The sequence below is a fragment of the Podarcis pityusensis genome (genome assembly GCF_964106645.2).
Source record: "Podarcis pityusensis genome assembly, chromosome: 2".
Lineage (NCBI taxonomy): Eukaryota > Metazoa > Chordata > Lepidosauria > Squamata > Lacertidae > Podarcis > Podarcis pityusensis.
The window spans coordinates 30,930,496-30,942,988 of record NC_138029.1 but is presented as its reverse complement, the minus strand read 5'-3'; the positions used below and the strand labels follow the sequence as shown (position 1 = coordinate 30,942,988).

At 43.7% G+C, this 12,493-nt stretch overlaps 1 protein-coding gene across 2 annotated transcripts in view; it reads right to left on the bottom strand.

The window, feature by feature from the left end:
* Positions 1–12,493, bottom strand: part of RBFOX3 (RNA binding fox-1 homolog 3) — a 354,326-nt gene that overhangs the window by 226,720 nt on the left and 115,113 nt on the right. For both annotated transcript variants that reach the window (XM_080993926.1, XM_080993927.1), the window contains exon 2: positions 1,261–1,378. The gene's annotated coding sequence lies outside the window, so the exon portion shown is untranslated. The remainder of the gene's footprint in view (positions 1–1,260; positions 1,379–12,493) is intronic.

Below are 12,493 nucleotides of genomic sequence, written 5' to 3'. Positions count from 1 at the left end.
TGTGGGTTTCCAGAGGCTGCTACACAACTCACATTATCCCTGCTCGTGCTGGCTGTGGCTGATAGGGTTGATGTCCAACAATCTAGAGGGCTGCAGGTTTCCCAGCCTGATATAAATGTTTGATTTGCTGGTCTTAGTCCAGGGCTACCAATCAGAGAGAAGAACAGATGGACATGACTGTATCTTTCTGCATCACAGCAATAACAAGCCCACAATTTCTTCATCTGCTTCAACACAGAATGGAAAGGCAGTGATTGAAGAGAAGCTGCAAAAGAAAGGCACCCCCCGCCCCCACCCACCCACTCCCAACTAGTGACTAATCAACACAGAGGGACGTAATCACATGTAACAATCAACCAGACTATCTGGTTTATTGTGGATTATCAGGAATGAGCAGCATGCTAGTGCCCAGTGCCCAGTCACTCCATTTCACTCCTCCCCTGGCACAAGCAGGATAAACAAACCAGGAAGCCTTGGTTTCCTGTTACATCTGAACCAGGGACCTTGGTTTGTTGCTCCCTAGCAAGCCATGACCAGCCAGCCAACACCTAATTATGGCTTCAGGTCAACTAGCAAATCATGGCTTGTTGGGGATAAACAACACAGGGTCCCTGCTGTACCTGCTTGCTCTTGACTTCCTCAAACTTCTGTTCTTGAACTGTTTAGGAAATGCATACAAATTTCTAAAGAGCTTCAAATACAGATATCCCCACCCCCACCCCCGGTTCACACTGAAGCATCCATTACTGAATTATTAGGCTTAGGACAGTAGGCAGAGTGAATTGGGTAGCGAGTTTACCAGTTGCGGAGGGAAACAATCATGGAAGAAGAATTTGATAGAAAAACAAAAAGGTAGTATCACATGGATAATGCCTTATAAAGCAACAGGTACAGATAATGCACTGTATAGCAGTTTAACATGTGCACATTACATTCAGTGGAAGGCTGTCAAATTAAAATATACAGTCTCATTAATCCCAGTATTGTGAACTGCACCATCCACATTGGAGGGCATCAACAGTTTTAGCTAGGGTGTATTATGTAGTTTAGGCATTATCTAGGGCAAAATGGATTTTTCTGGCCTTCTATGCCTTGCTTTTATCACTGGGTCCTTGCTGCAAATGCACCAGATGGGTTTGGGGTGCTATTTTCCTCTGTGTATTTCCATGGTCCACTATTTCACGCCTCAGCAGAATAAATGCCTCATACTGTAGATGCAGCCATTTCCAAGAGTCTTTCTATCAGACCGAGGACTCTTACCTGGAACACCAAAGGGTTGCGTTGCTTCTAGTAGATGTCACAATCTAGTGCAGATACATGCACTCTGTGCTGGAAAGGAAAGCCATCGGGGTCCTTGTGCCAGCTCTAGCTCCTTGGCCTGGAAAAAAAAGAAGAAGAAATAAAATGGAGACCTTGTTTCCACACACATGTTAAGGAACACAGAGGAAAGAAGAGCACAATGGTTTCTAAATGGCACATTTTCCACTTGGTGACAGAGAAAGTGCAACTGCTTAGGGTCACAGGAGCCATTAGGGAAGCCAAGGCTGAGCCCTACCAAGTGAAATGCCCAGCAATTAACCCCCCCCAAAAAAAATCTCAAAGCCACTCTTTAATGACCCATACATTCTTTCATAATCCATGTTAATGCAGAGATACTGTACTTCTCTGCCAATCTCCCATTCTCTAGCCACTTGGCTCTCTACACCACCCAACCAATCTCAATCCAAAAGAATTGCTATGGCCAGGAAGTCCCACCCATCTAGATCTGATCTTACTGGGTCTACTGGCTATCTGCTCAAGTTCTGGCAATTTCCCTTTCCTCCTATTGTCATTATCAGCTGAGGTTCACTGGTCCACATCCTCTCCCAAGTCCAATCCTACATCCGTATCTCACTTCCGTGACCTATTGGTGGTCCCTATGACCAGTGCTGCCTCATTCCAAAAGGCACATACTATATTTCCTACTTTTGATTAATCTCAACAATGCTGCCCGCCCTGATTCCCTGTAAATTCTGAGTATCTCAACCAACGGTAGGTATTAAGACTGTATTGCCAGCCTCATATGCCTGCAATGTTAGGGCAATCTCCTTCAGAGGCTTCAACACTACTACTGCATAATTCCTTGCTGCGTTTACACTTTTTAAAAATGAAATAACGAAATCTCTAGATCACTTAAATAAAAAAAGGGAAATCTCTCAGCAGTTTACACAACATAGCGTGAAATGATTATTTTTAAAACCCTGTTAAAATCAAAACATTTTTTTGAAAAATTAGGCAAAATAAAATTATAAAATATAGGTAACATCAGCAGAACTTTAGAAACAAGTATGTAACCTAATACATATCTGGGCATGTTAGCTGAAAGAAAGGTTTTAGCAAGCATCTAAAACAAAACAGCAAATATGCCTGTCTTATGAGAATAGATAGGACAAATTCAGAATTCAACAAGAGATCAAAAAGTCACACATCACCCCTACCCCGTGAAAGTTTACCATTAACATGCATTGATTAGCTAGGGAGTGTTAGATTTGGGTTGAACCTTTGAGAGCACATGAAGGCTCAAATAAACTTATTTGCACATTTGCTTGAGAACGTGCATAAAATAAAACTTTTCCTAATTACAAATCCCCTAGTATATTTCAGCAAAAAAACCAACAACACACCCACAACCAAAATGCATACATAATCCAAGATGTTTATCCATCGTTATTGATTCTTTTTGTAGTACAATCAATATCTTTATCCATTGAGAGTATTCTTTGAAGCCTTCCTAGTGTATCCTTGAAGCCCCAGTTCTGTTAGATTCAGTGTGAGACTGAACTTATTTGGTACTTCATGACCTGGGACATTTTCAGAGTTCTCTTGCATTTAAATTTCAAATAAAGCTGTCTGTGGGAAACCACAATTTTTATTTATAGTTGATCTGAACACTTAGAAACCATCATTTTTTCGGGTTGTAGTATTCTCGGAAAAGATGTAAACATAGACTAAATCACCCGGTGGATAGTTAGTCGCACACATTGTTACAGATATGTGATCTACTTCCTATTATTAAATATACTTCCACTTTTAACTTTCAGCCCTTGACTTCCATTAGATGTCATTGTCAGAGCCTCAGATTAGACACAGTAAAATTTTGACGAAGAAGACACTTTTGTATAGTGATTTGAATGGCGCTTACATGTGTATCAGCACACATGACTCTAGCATGCAAACACACACAGGTACAATATGTGCATATATAATTTTTCCCAGTGCATGCAGCTGTGTTGAGAATGAGATTAGCTGCAACTTCCCCCTGTTCATATACTGAAGGTATGTGTGCTAGAACAAAAAGACAATAACCATACAATTAGCCACGTATGACAGTATTTCACATAGGCTTGCAAGTTAATCCCTGCAGAGAAGCATTTTTATTTTTTTTAGTCAGCAATTGTATTGCATCTTTTAAAAGCCCTTGGATAAGCAGGCAGGGAATGAAAGATTGATACCAGTCTGGTGAAATGTTCGGTTTCAAACCTCTGCCACCACTGGCATTCAAGATTGCTCTTTTACAGCTATTGGACTTCGCCTGTGAGAACAAAGTATTTTTCCCCCCACCGTGAAAGTGCTTATTATATTATCAAGTGATATTTTCACTTCATTTCTCTGAAGACTCTTTATTAAAGCCAACCCACCCCATGTCCTCAAATCGTTCCAACAGTGACTCTGAAAAGAGGAGCACATTAAAAAAAACAACCACCCAGACACCAAGACACAGTTAGCATGTAGCAATAGGTTTACTCTTCCCCACACTACCCCATCCCCATCTGCAGCTTTAGATCAAAATGGATCACACTAACCCCCATTCCTGCAGCACCCTCTAGGCACACACAACCAGTTAAATTACATACCATGAGGACTGTCAGCCCTGCTTTCCAGGATACAGCTGCCTGTTCTATAGCTCTGGCTGATACTCTTATTCCTAGAGATATGACCTTGCATTTGGCTGCATTAAAACAGATGTTGTTGGCACAGGGCCCAGCTGACCAAGCGATCCAAATTGCTCTGTGTATATCTTGCCCTGTCCTCAATGTTATTTACCACTCCAGCAATTTTTGTGCTTTCGATCCAAGGACTTGCCCACCAGCTGAGATCACAGAACTGGAACCTGTTTATTCTGAACATGGGAGGAGTGGCCCAGACAAACCCCTTATCCTTGTCCATCAGGCTCTGAGTACAAAGCTAATGGTCCGTGCTGAAAACACCAGCCCAGGCCCCAGTGTTAAGGGAAGAGAAAGTCACCAAGCTTTATTTGCCAGCTTGCATGGAGGAAGCCAAATCTCAGCAGCCCAGCACAAGCAAATGTGTTCTACACATTTATGCTTGCTTGCTTGCCACTGGTTCATCTGGAGACGTTGAATGGACAATGGCCATCATGCTTGAACAAAGTGGGGAAACACCGTCTTCCTTTGAACTCATCAGTCCCCTAATTGAGAACCCAAAGACCATGGTTAAACATTCCACTTTAGCCATACGTTGCTAGGTGAACAGCAAGTCTGAAAGATGTTAAGAACTTCTATCTTAGAGGCAATCACGTTTTCAATCCAGCTTATTTTAGCTAAGCATGGAATATATTAACAAAAATGCACACACACATATCAACTTCTAGCAATGTTCTGTTTATGTGGACCAAAATTAGGGGTGGGGAGCCACCTTCCCACAAGCCAGATGGACCCATAGAACCATCTGGTCTGCAGACTCCAGTCTTCCCCTTGACCCTCCACCCTGTGTAGCAACTGGGCCTGAAAATAGCCTCCCGTTAGACCCCTTAAATGATAACGCACTGGTCCTCTGCAGAATCAAGGGGAGATGAATTTGTGCTCACTCCCTGATTCTGCAAAGGGTCAGTGTTTTATACACATCCAGGACGAACAGCAGAGATAACAACAACAACAAAAATAATAACCTTTCCTAAGGACAGAAACTCTCCAAAAGGCTCCCATGTCATGCTGGATCGATCTCAGCTGCCAGAGGTTGCTTTGCACCCCTGAATTGAGAGGAGTCAGTTTAACAGCTTGTCCCCTATTGTCATGGGACTTTCCCCCTCCTTACTTTCTGCTCACTCTGCTATCAATCAAGGCACTGAAAGGAACAGATCCACCCAAGCAGCCTTAGCTACACTGCCTCCTCACCTATGCCCATGAGAGACCTTGCTGCTTATGTTTTTTTGTGCTCTGGGAGGCAGACAACAGGCATCTGCTTTTGCCATTAGTTACACCTTTCCCAACAGCTACAAATCTAGCAGATGCAGTCCCCCTACTCCTGACCTAGGTTGAAAGCAAACCCAACGAAACAAAATCAGGCATTTTAAATATTTGCATTGAAATTTAAGAGCACATTCATACATATAAGCTAAAAGGACAGACATTAATATATTTAACAACCAACATTCTATTAACGCAGATGAATTAGTGAGGTGGAGAGACTGCTGCAGAAGAAATGGGAGGGTGAATCTTTTACTTACTGCAAACAGCCCCCCCCTACCCCCCAAATGGCTGGAATTCCCTTTCCACCTAATTATACCCATTCATTAGACTCTATTGATATGCACAGCTGGGTAGCAGCTTAGCATGAGTCAGCTCATTGCCAAAAGGCTTCCTGGCTTCTCAGCCAGCTCTTTCTATCAGTCATCTTTAAAGGCAATCTGTCACAGCCCAATTCTAAATCCTTTTGCAAAATACACACACTCTCCCTCCCTCAACTTCTCTCTGTGTGCCTGTTCTTCCCTCCAGTGGAGTTTTTTGGGGGGAGGGGGAAGGAGAGGTGGTAATAGTATTTGGCTAACTAAATTCTCCAGAATCAGCAAACATGGAGCATGCTGATAATGAGTTTGGATTCAAGCTTGGACCATGCAGGGACAGATTTGCAAATGAGCATACTCACTGCTGGTCTCCCAAAAAAGTGAGGCAGAGATTGTTGTAGCCCAAGAAGTAGCTTTTTGAGTCTAGGGTGAAAGATGTAGCATTCTGGTGCATGCAAATACCACTGCTTAGATATTTTTTGAAACATTAAGTGACATATTAATGCTTTTCAACAAATAAATGGGGTGTGTTCCAGTGCAGTGTTTGTGAAGTGATGTGGAAACTTACAGTCCTGTTTGAGACACAATACAGCAGAGCACTCCAGAATAAACCTTCTGTTTCATTCAGCCTTCAGTTTTATCATAAGGTTAACCTTACATTACTTGTTCTACATTTTGCAACCACTTCCCCTTGTAGTATTCATCCCAGACACAACCTCTGCAGATTTTTTCCCTTGCCCTTATACAAAAGGTCCCTGGGGAAGACTCAGAACCATCCAACGCTTACACTTGACAATATAAGCAGTAGTCTTAGGTCACTGCCATCTAGTAGAAACATTAAGTGAAAACTTGACAAAAATCAAATAAGATGATTGAAAGTGAAGCACGGTCTTTAATTAAAATGAGTCTGCAACATACAGAAAACTTGGTAGCGCTGTTATGCGTAACAATTAAAAAATACTATTATCTCACCGCTCTTGGAAGAGTCTTTCTTTCTTTCTTTCTTTTTAAGTTGACTTTAACATGTCTTGTGCCGTTAAGCACCAACAGAAGATAAAATCTACAAGAGAAGTATCTTTGATAACTGAATACAGTGGTACCTCGGGTTAAGTACTTAATTCGTTCCGGAGGTCCGTACTTAACCTGACACTGTTCTTAACCTGAAGCCCCACTTTAGCTAATGGGGCCTCCTGCTGCTGCCGTGCCGCTGGAGCACAATTTCTGTTCTCATCCTGAAGCAAAGTTCTTAACCTGAAGCACTATTTCTGGGTTAGCGGAGTCTGTAACCTGAAGCCTATGTAACCTGAAGCGTATGTAACCAGAGGTACCACTGTACATATGGTATTTTGTTGTCCATTGTAAATGAACAAATATAATTCTGGGTACTAATTGCTTGGTTTAACGGTGGACATTTTTGTAGTACTTTGTTCTTAATGTAGCCAATAGCCTGAATACGAAACCTTAAAAAATAAAAATGAAATAAACAAAAACAAAAACAAAGGTAACAACATAGTGTTTTTGTTTCGAATTTTTTTTTTATTACATATTATTTTTGCTATGGGGGCAGTTCTAATTCTGATAAGTTACCGTATTTCAGTGTTTTAGCTTGAGACGTAAGACTGCCCTTGTGATCCTTCTTGCGAGCCAGGAAGGAAGTGGTGAAAGGAAAGGCTGGATCAACATCTCCCCAACAGCACTGAGGACAGTAGCTGTGCCTTTACAATTATAAGGAGATGCTACCATCACAGAGGGAAATACAGAAATTGAAGCTGGGTGCTAATCTCTCAAACCCACTGTGGAGGACTGCCTGGTGCTCCCTGGTCTTCGATTTACCTCATCCCTCTTAACACAGAATTGGGTGAAATCAGTTTGCGAAGTTCAACCACCCTCCACCCCACCCCCACTATCTAGGGTCTTTCAGGATTTCCAGGTCCAGACCTTGGAAGGAGAGAACCTCTGTAAGCTTTGCAAAGAAAAGGAGAAGCTCAGCAAGGTGTGACTCCCCCCACCACCACCACAGTGCTGTAATGATGGCAAAAGCTGCACCTAGGTGACTGCTCCCTGCTATGTAAGAAAGAGAGGAACCTACATTAATTTGGACTGACAACAGAGCTTCCAAAGCAATCTTGCCTGTCAACTACCTTCCTGTCAACAGCTCACAGCCTTTCTATTCCTAGGGCCATATGTGAGGTTTTGACCCTGCTGAGCTCTCTTCTTGTCCTTCCCTTTACCAAACTCGTCTTTACCATTCATTGTTTTGTAAGGTCCCAGCTTACTGCCTACTATTCCCTGCTTCCCTTAGCTCCTCCTCCCCCCTCAAATTTTGACAAGTCCTCCTGTCTGCCCAGCATACAGATGGCCCTTACTCCAACTTCCTGCCCCTTATGATTATGCACACCATACATTTAAAGTGCTATGAGACCACTTTAAACAGCCATGACTTCCGTGAAAGAATTCTGGGAGCTCTAGTTTGTTAAAGGTGCTGGGAGTTGTTATGAAACCCCCAGTTCCCCTCACAGAGCTATAATTCCTAGAGTGCTTTAACAACCTATCCCTCTTCACAAGCGGCTCCGTGAGGGGAATAGGGACTTCCTAACAACTCTCAGCACCTTTAAGAAATCACAGCTCCCAGGATTCTTTGGGAGAGCCCATGGCTGTTTATAGTGGTATCATAATGCTTTAAATTCATGGTGTGGATGTAACCTCTCTGTGTGGGCTCTTTGCACATCCTTCATTAGCCCATCTCTTCTCAGACCTCTCCTCTACCACCTATTTCCATACAAACAGCTTTCCTTTCACTCACGATAAGTGAATGATGAACATTCTGTTGTTAACATACAGTCATAGCTCATGTTGTGTCCGCTTCAGGTGCGTCTTTTCAAGTTGTGTCCCATGGCAACCCAGAAGTACCAGAACAGGTTACTTCCGGGTTCACAACTTGCGCGTGCGCAGAAGCGCTAAATCGCGCAGCAAGCGTGCGCAGATGTGGCACTTCTGGATGCGAATGCTTCGAGTTGCAGGCATGCCTCCGGGACGGATTACGTCCACAACTCGAGGTTCCACTGTATTTGTCCCCTGAATGATCAGGATGTTTGTAAACATTTAGTGACATCACTCCAGATCAACCTATTGCTGATCGCACTTCAGAACAACTCATGAAGATGCCAATCAGGAATAGATATTTAATATGAAATACTTAAGACCTTGAATCTTAATTCTCTCTTCTTTCTAGACTCATAGAAGCACCTTCCCAGTAGAGCAGCCAAAATATGCCAAAACTTAGAGCAATTTGTCCTGTTAATCCACCAAGATCAAAACGGAGATTAATTTAGATGAGACATATAGATTTATTGGTTATGATACAAAAAAAACATGGCATGAGCTTTCAATCCAGTAAAGGAATCAAGGGGAAATGTCAATTTCTAGTTAGTTACTTGCCTATTAGAGAATTAAAAGGGAGGGATTTATACTGTGCACTAATTGCAGATGATCCATAGCCAGACTTAATTGGTTCCTGAAGTTTGAGAACAATCCCCAACTCTGACCCCTGTCAGAGACTACAGAAATGGATATTTAGCCAGCAAAAAGCACCAACTGAGTAGCAAGAATTCTTCCTTTATGGAAAACTTTATCGGACAGCAATACATTTAAAATCAAAGGCAGGCAGATAAGAACAAGGAGCTTGGAACTGAGACAGTTTCCCGATTTGGGAGGGGGGGTTGCTTTCATGTTTTAACACATCAAAAGTTAGAAAATAACAGCCCACCACAAAGGGCCTGAAGAGCGCTTTTCATGTGAACAACCTTCCAAGGGCAATTCATGGCCAGCTCCACATGCACAACATGAGCATACCAACACTTCAGAAACATTTAAGATTGACTTGCAGATTATTAGGTTAAGCAGAAAGGGGAAGTAATTGGCTTGTACTTCGAAGTTCTAATGTCCAGGAACAGCAGTTAGGCTGAGAGAGCAATGGGTAACCTGGGAAATCCCAGGTTCATATAAGCATACCAAAGGATGAAAAGAGGATTCCTGTCAGCAGGTGCACCAGTGCAACTGAAATTTAAAGGATGGCAAAGGAACATTTAAACAAGAAATGGGAGAGATCATCAACATTCTCCAGAATTGCATGAATAATCTTCCTGAAAGGACTGCTGAGTCTGTGCGATATAATGGTTAGTGTCAGATTAAGACTGGGGAGACCCAGGTTAAGATCCCTGCTCACAAAGTGACTTTCGGTCAGTTTATCTCAGCCTAGCCCTCCTCACAGGGTTGTTGTGAGGATAAAATGGGTGGAGGGGGGGAGATGTGCATTGTCCAGTCTTTTCCCAGGTAGTAGCAGTAATAGCAGTCGTAATAGGAGAAGAAACTTGGCAAACATAAAGCTTTAATTCTTTTAAAGGATAGTTTCAGTGCTATTACCCTCTAAGAGCCAGTGTGGTTTAGTGGTTAAGAGCAGTAGTCACGTAATCTGGGGAAGCGGGTTCGCGTCTCCGCTCCTCCACATGCAGCTGCTGGGTGATCTTGGGCCAGTCACACTTCTTTGAAGTCTCTCAGCCCCACTCACCTCACAGAGTGTTTGTTGTGGGGGCGGAAGAAAAAGGAGAATGTTACCTGCTTTGAGACTCCTTAAAGGGAGTGAAAGGCGGGATATCAAATCCAAACTCTTCTATGACAGGTGTGTGGAACCTTTGGCCTCCCAGATGTTGCAGAAGTACAATTGGCCATGCTTGCTGAGGCTGATGGTATTTATGGTTCAGCAACAGCTGGAGGGCGAAAGGTTCCCCACACCTTCACCATGAGCTTTTAGGATGAGATGGGCTAGAAATGTAACTAAAGAAACCCCTACCCCATGTCTAAGGCTCCCTACAATAATCAAGAAAGGAGCAAGCCTATCAAAATCCAGTCACTGAGCACCAGCAGTAATGCACTTAGGGGCATCGTCAAGACCTTCATTTTACAGTAACAAAGTTAGAAGAAAAATATATAACATCAACAAAGCAAGCAAATGTGCACTACAGATCATAATGGTACGGGGCAGAATTGCCAAAAGAAATGTGGTTCTGCATGCCCTTAGCAAAGTTCCTGTTTTTTAGGTTGCTCCCAATTCCATATCATCTACTGCAGGGTTTCCCAGCTGTTTTTGAACTACAACTCCCACCATCCCTAGCCAGCAAGACCACTGATCAGGGATGACGGGAACTGTAGTCCAAAAACAGCTGGAGACCCATGTTGGGGGGGGGACTGATCTACTGAAACATGCTTCATATCCTGAGGCCATTATGACGTGCATGTACAAGGGAATCCCTGCTTAAGTAGGGATTCTGTTCTGGGACACATGTAAGTCCCTTCTGGTCCATTCCGTCCCCTTCCTGTGCCCAAAATGGCACACGTGTCAGCGGTTGCACACATGCTGATGGCACATGAGTGGGGAGGGGCCTGTACCTTCTCCACATCTTTGAGTGTGGCTGGTGGTGAAACACACATTGCAGAGACATCAGGAGACTGGCTGTTATACTATACAATACGGTGGGGTGTGGGGGCCAGTCCACTGTCCCTCAGACCTTGTGGGAGGCCGGACTACATTTTGAAGAAGAAAAAATGAACGAATTCCTATGCCCCACAAATAACCCGGAGATGCATTTTAGATAAAAGCACACATTCTACTCATGTAAAAACACCAGGCAGGCCTCACAGCATTTTAAAGAAAGGACACATTCTACTCATGTAAATACATGCTAATTCCCGGACCATCCGCAGGCCAGATTTAGAAGGCGATTGGGCCAGATCCGGCCCCCGGGCCTTAGTTTGCCTACCCATGACCTAGTGTGTGAACCAGGCTTCCGCAATACATACCATATGTCTGCACTGCTCTTGGGACAAAGCTGGTTGATTAGTAAACATGCCCCAATGCAGTCAAAGCCTGTTACACACAGGAAATATTCCAGAGACTGCTGCTTCCCCCCTACTGCTGCCACAAAACTGCAAGCAATAAAATAAAAATGGGATACTATACCATCGTTTATTTTTGCAGAGCTCTCTTGCACATTCATGTGCAGGCTGCTGATGGCAGGGGAGCACCCTGCGGGCTGTGGGAGGAAGATGCCTCCAAGAGCAAAGGATTTGCATAAAGCAGGCGTATGCTGCTGCTACAAAAACCATCCTCCAAGCACACACACATACACCTCCCTACTGTGCACAAACAGGAAAGGAACTGTAGGAAGGCCTTAGGTGAGCTCTCTCAGTACTTTTGTGTCTAAGTCAATAGAGAAGTCAAGGGGGTTTATCACTCCTGGCAGGGACACAGGAAAGAGACCAGGAGATTAGGGGAGCACTGCATCATTCCCGAAAGCTCATCCGGCACATGCCATTCAGAGAGAGGAACTTGTACACTCTAGACACCTGGTGCCTTGCAAATGATACCTAAGAGAGGGGGAGGCAAGTGCTACAACCTCCCTGCCATAAGGAAAGGCCAAGCAAACTTTGCAAAGTATACCGTGTATTCTCCACCAGCACAGCTTGATCTCCCCAGCTTGCTTTTCTGACTGGAGTTATCCTCATGGCACACTCACTAGCTTTTGCCGCAGGGTGAGAAAGATAAGAGTTAACAGAGGAGTTAGCAGCAGAGAAGAGGGATTTAAGAATCTGATGCCACTGCGGCAAGGCTGCTGAAGAGCTTTCAGTTTGGGGAGCCTCTGGAGTGGAGGAGCCCTCTTCTCTATGGGGCCCTGGTCCTTTCACACACACCCCATAAAATATTTAGAGGGGTTGACCTCCCTAATGTTTGATGCAAGTTGGTGCCTCCCTCTCTTTGGCAGCCACCTCCCCACTCCTGGCTGGGTACTGCCCTCTTTCCTCAACTTGCCTCCAGACTTTCAGCACCATTTCTGAGCGCATCTGGATGGTATGGAGAAGTGGAAAGCAACTTTA